Source organism: Oryzias latipes, chromosome 8, assembly GCF_053564925.1.
Source record: "Oryzias latipes strain Hd-rR chromosome 8, Olatipes_Hd-rR_3.1".
NCBI lineage: Eukaryota > Metazoa > Chordata > Actinopteri > Beloniformes > Adrianichthyidae > Oryzias > Oryzias latipes.
In genome coordinates this window covers 12,195,646-12,201,801 of record NC_136244.1, presented here as the reverse complement: position 1 = coordinate 12,201,801, position 6,156 = coordinate 12,195,646, and positions in this window count along the sequence as shown.

The window sequence follows — 6,156 nt, the reverse complement described above, 5'->3', positions numbered from 1 at the left end:
GCTTCCAATATTACAGGTTGTTTTGTAAGATTATAAAGGGACAAAAAGTTCTTTGGACACTTTTCTTTTATAATTAACAGTTATGTACATTTTTTTCACTTCTTCATTTCAGTGATTTTGATTCTGTCAGAGTGAAACAAATAAATGTATCTCAATTTTTTTGTTACATATGTGACATAAATTATGTCTTTTGCACCATGAAAGTAATTCCCAAAGTGTGAGCAGGATCGGAAGATTGCAGATTCGATTCCCGCCCTGCGCGCCCGTGTATTGAAGTGTCCTTGGGTAAACCCCCCCCCTTTCTCCTGGTGGGTATAGGTTGGTGCAAGTGTTTGGCAGCGGGGCCACCATCAGTGTGTGAATGTGTGTGTGCATGGGACTGTAAAACATTTTCGGCCTTCTAAGAAGAAAAAAGAAAAGCTCTATATATGTATACGCCATTTTACCATAAGGAAAACCGAAAACAGAAATGTAAATACATTTGTTCATGTCTTTGAACCATTTCAATGGGCCTTTTATGCTTATTAGTAAAAAGAAAATAATTCTGGACTGAAATGAGCAAAATAGTAGCCAGTGTCTAAAGGCAGTTTTGAGAGAAAATCAAAAAAATTATATTAAGAATTATTGTTTGTATATGAGTCAATGAAATGAAAGACAAATTAAATAATTTTAAAAAGTGTTAAATAAATAGGTTCACTTCATGATGAAGGCATTTAAACTTAAAAAAAATAGTTGCTGTTAAAATGATTTAATATTGTAATTCAATTTAGGTAATTTTGAATCGAGCCAACTAATAACTAACATTCATTGTTTCAGAAGGTGCTGCATAAGTTAAAAGATGGAAGAGGATTTATATTCAAATGATAAACCATAATAGCCATTTAGCAAGTGGAAGCCGAATAAATAGGAAACTTAATTAATTGAATTATTTAAATGCTAAGATTAAAAGATGTGTCTTCAATTTTCATTAAGAATCTCTACTTAAGCAGAAATAGTCTGTGTTATAACCGTCTGATTACATTTAATAATTTAAATGTAATCAATCAATCAAATTTAACAGCTGAGGATAGAAACTCAGACAAAACTACCAAACTATAGAATTTGTGTTTTTTGCTCAGAAAGAAAAGAAAAACTAATTTGTGCAAAAATCTTTATTAACTTTAGAGCAGAGTGGAGGGAGAATTGTCATTTGTACTTTTTCCAGTTCTAAAAAGTTTGAAATAGTTTGAAAACAATCTTTGGGAAGACCTCAAGGCAGCAGTTTGTGCTCAGTTCAGAGAGGTTGGTTACTGTTCTTGATTTCATTACTGTGCCTTTCTGAGTAAAATGACATGTCTGACATGGATCCAAATCCTTAAACACAAAGGACAATATATTATATATATATCTATCGTTTATAAATATATATATATATATATATATATATATATATATATAAATATATATATATATATATTTATTTATTTATATATATTATATATATTTATCGTTTATCTATCGTTTATATCAGGGGTCTGCAACCTGAAGCTCCGAAGCCTCATGCGGCTTTTTTATCCCTTCGTTGTGGCTCTTTGGCTTTGAAGAAAAATGCTAACAATCTGAATTAAAGGTACGTTTTTTACTTACATTTTTTCATTTATGTTTAGTTCTGTAACATTTCAGATTACTCAGCAAAGTGATGGTAAAAAGATTCATCTACTGTCCGGGGGGGGGGGGGGGGGTCCTTTAGAATACGTTTAAAGCTCATTTTATGCTGCACAACAGTATGTAGCTGCAAAATACTGTACTCAGGAGTATCCTATTTAACACAGGATGAATTTTATTTTGAAAGGAAAATGTGTGTGCTTCTGTCAAAAGTAAAAGAAGTTAAAATTGCTACATTTAGAATTTAATTTTTGGAAAAAAATTAAAAGCTACATTTCATAAAAAAGCTGGCGTAACCCTTGTGCTATCCCATCGGATCAAGATGACCATTGACGTGTTCTCCCTACCATGACAAAGGTGGATAAAGGTGGAATCCATAGACACCAGTGAAGATCACAAATCATTGAAGAAAAAAGTTCAGTGCACTGTCTAGTGGGTCTAGATGACCCAACTCCCAACGTTAAAGTGCCTAGGACAGCACAATTAAGGGCCACAAAATCATTTATAAATTGTAAATTTTTATAGTTGGAGTTTGTAGGTCTTGCTAGCTTTGGTCAGTAAGAAACTGGTCCAAGTGCCTCTTTTAGCATTAAAGGTTGCAGACCCTTGGTTTAGATGGTGTAGCAGAGCGGTTTGGGGGGTTCTCGAGGGGCAGAGGAGGGATGTTCTCAGAAACACTGAAGTGCATTTTAGCTCACTCATATTTGGTTTCTTGTCGTGGACAGCTATTTGACCTCTACGCACAGTGATCATTCATAACATTCAGTGTAATTGTAGTATCAGTGTCAGGAACCTCTACGGAACAATGTACGCATGCTTTACATGGAACTTTACTTTAAAGGAACACCATTGCTGTGTTCCATGGTCTTTGTCCTCTGACCCAGATTGGTGTTGGGGGGCCGCCTCAACTAAAGCTCAAGGCGGCTCCCTGACATTTAGCTCAATATCCTGCAAGTATCAGGCTGCTCAGTCCAATCACTGGGACTCTAATGCTAGTAAAGCTCAGTGGCGATAATGATGTGCTGTCCTCAAATGGGACACGTGCACAAACATACGTCAGTGTGATCGCTGTTCCTAAAAAGCATTTGGAATGAGAATGCAGCCCCTCGCAAATGTTCACTTCTTTCGTTTTTGCTGTTATTTTAAGGGGTGGGATCTCATGAACAAGAGAAGGAACAATAGTGATTAAGCCACAAGGCTGGTGCTGTTTGCTTTGTGCTTTTATCCTCTTTAGGAGGAAAAAAGTGTTATGACACATTGTAATAAAATATAAAAATCCCAAATAAAGCTGAGAGTCTGCGCTCTTTTGATAAAAAGCTGAAATGTTTGTTGATTTTTTCATAAAGAACACCTTCTGCTTTTCCAGAAACTGACAAGCTGCTGTTTTTTTTTAAAGTGAAATGCTTCCCATTCCTGTTTGAAATTAGATTACAGCTGCTCTTATTCAGTTCAGGGCCTCCTTTGTAGTATTATCACCCATTACATAATATACCGAACGTTTTCAATGGGTCACAGGGCCAGACTGAAAAATCTGGTTAAAAATTTTGGGTTTTTTTCCCCTGTCTAAATTAGGCAGTTTTGATTGTTTGAGACTGGAATGAAAACGCCAAACAGCAAACCTTAAGTAGAATGTCTCTCCCGTTGATTTTTGCCACATCCATGTTTCCTATAAAGTCATTATATGAATAATAATTTCTAGCTGGAAGTAGACAGGCCCATCATGATGTAACCAGTGTTTGGGAGGGCTTGTTGGCAGGCAGCTCAGTGTGGGAGGTGCGCCTGCCTGGAGCACCTCATCAGTGTGATAGATCCAGGGAGCCCACTGAGGGAGGACGATGCGGGTGGAGGGGCAAAAGCAGCAGCAGTGAAACATTGGTGTGTGCGTAAAGTGTGTAAGTTGAATTATATTCTTAGCTGAGGCCGGGCAGCTGGGTTTGAAGTGCCTCACTGTAACTGTACCTATAGCAGCAGTTGTGCTTCTCTGGTATAAATAGTGTGAGGGGCGTGTAGGCAGGCAGCTATGACACAATGGCAGAATTTCAGTGTTCTTTTGAGAAGGTTTGAAAACGTGAGCCTTGGAAAGACAAGACCCTGATGTGGTCAAGCTTTGAAAAAGAATTTCCTTTCACATAAAAGTTGACTCCAGTTCGCATAACTATGTGCATGATGTTTATGGCTGGGAAAACTATTTCCATTAATAATGATCATAAATAAATACAGAGTTCTATATTAATAGCCAATCTTTGGCAAATAAATGAACTATTTATTCCACCCAGATGTCTGGATTCTGAGCAGCCACCCTCATGCAAAACATACAAATGACCAAAGGTTTGGGTAGAATAAAGAAGTCCTTTGAGTCCCACTCCAATCATCTTTTGATCACTTGTTAAAATCGTTCCCAGTGGTCTTTTAATTATGATTATGCCGTTTTCAGCCAAAATAAAAAACGTGTGTTGTTTTCCAGGGGATAGTTGCTGGATAGCTGCAAGAATTCATGAGAAATTCATATCTAAGTTGTGGGCGGGACTGTTGGTGCGGAGTAAGCCCACCTCCAATTCCCATCATCCTTCTGTTTATGCGCTGTCCTGTTAACTTACAGCCCCTCATAGCCCCAACCTAACATTAAAGGGGGCAACAAAAATTGCGAGCAGTATTGGAGCCATCCAGACATACAGTTTTGAGCCAGATACCAGCTCAGATGAGGAAAATAAAGATCTACGTCGATTTAGTTGTCTACAAGTGGATGCAGCAGCATGGAGCGGAGCAGGGAGCTCCTGTCTTGCCGTTGTAGGTCCCATATCACTGCTGCAAGCTTTTTCCTGGTTCTTTTTTGTGTCTGCTCCTGATTCACAACAATTTGAATAAAGAAATGCTCAATTGTTTTTCTTTTTCTTTTAATTGTTTCCGGATTGGATTAGAGAGGCATTTATGAACATAAAAATCTTCATCATCCATCTATCCATCCAGCTACCTCTTCATCCTATATGCCAAAATCCGTCCACATATCCAAACTACCTTTACTGTCCATTTCAGTGTAAAAAGAAAAAAAAAAGACTGGTCCAAGTTTCTCCTTAGAGCCGAGGTTTGCACCTTATTATCTCTGATGGCCACAACAACCCTAAAAATGAAGCTTCAGCAGGCGCTGTTCTGCAACCTGTCATGCTGCTTTGTCACAGACTTGTTCCCCGAAGGATCAGTCCTCAACTGATTTGTTTTTAACCCCCGAGGGGGCAGTCTACTTGACATCAGACTTGGAGGTGCTGAGTCTCAGACTGGCTGCTCCTCATTCAGCTGGAAACTGCGCCAGCAAAAGCCATTGGTCTTGACTTGAGGAAGTAAAAAATAATATAATTTACATCAGTTTGTCCAGCACTTTGCACCAACAACTTTTGTTTAAAAAAAAGTTGTTGGTGAGATGCTGCTAATTGTAATGGAATTAAATAGTATTTTTTAAAGTTATCCTCCAACTCTGTGCACAGCAGGGATAATCTTGTTTACTTGTCTATCATTAGCCTTATAATGGGACACATTTAACGCAACATTTGCAAACTACAGGGAATTCCTCTTGCACCAAAGGAAACAAAAGAGCCCAAACAATAATCCCACCACCACCGTGTTCCACAATAGGGAAATCATACGTAGCGACATCGGTTTTCCAAAGAAAATCTGATATTATTACGCTGCACAAGTCTTTTTTATTTGTAAACAAAATGGATTGTATGTCTGTAGTTGATATGTGTGACTTACTAGGTTAGACATGAGTTGATTGGCTCCAGACACAGATTGTCAGGAGGGGTTGTTGTGGCCGTGTTGAAACATACCATCAACAAAAATGCAAAAACTGCAATCCCTGCCACAAATATACTTTCAGCTTGTAAGCTTGGTATGGCAGAGAAAGTGTTGTTAAAATTGCTGACCTTTGCTTGACAATCTGTGAGATTCTCCTTCTTTTACCGCTCACAGCTCTGTATTAAATATAGAAAATCAAATAAATAATTGTTTTTAAAAAAAACTTCCAAAGGACCTCTCTGTTCTTGACATGAAGTATCGACCTCTGACAATAGTTACAGCTGTCTCCCAGTTCAGATGTGTGAAAATCTTTTTTGCCATCTTCACAATGTCTCGCCCTATTCCCTGTTTCACCCGTCTATGATGCCTGTTTTGTCTTGCCTCGTCACTTGGTAGTCATGTGACCTGGAAAACTCCCCCTGGGAGTAAACCAAGGCTAGACACCCTCTGAAATACGTGTCCCTGAGAACAGAGTGAGCACAGTCTCACGTTGCACTCTTATGTCACAAGGTCTTAAGGTGAGCCACTATCATCCTGACTCCCCAAACTGAGATGATACTAAAAATCTCTGAAGAGATTATTTTCTTTGTAAAGTTTATAAGCAATGAAACCCACAATCTATCTGTCATAGGTCTGTTCCTGCTGTTGTTGCATTGTTCAGCTTCTGATTGTTTTCATTTCGGCTCCTCATTAAATCAACTTTGTTTGGATTCAATGTTTTTT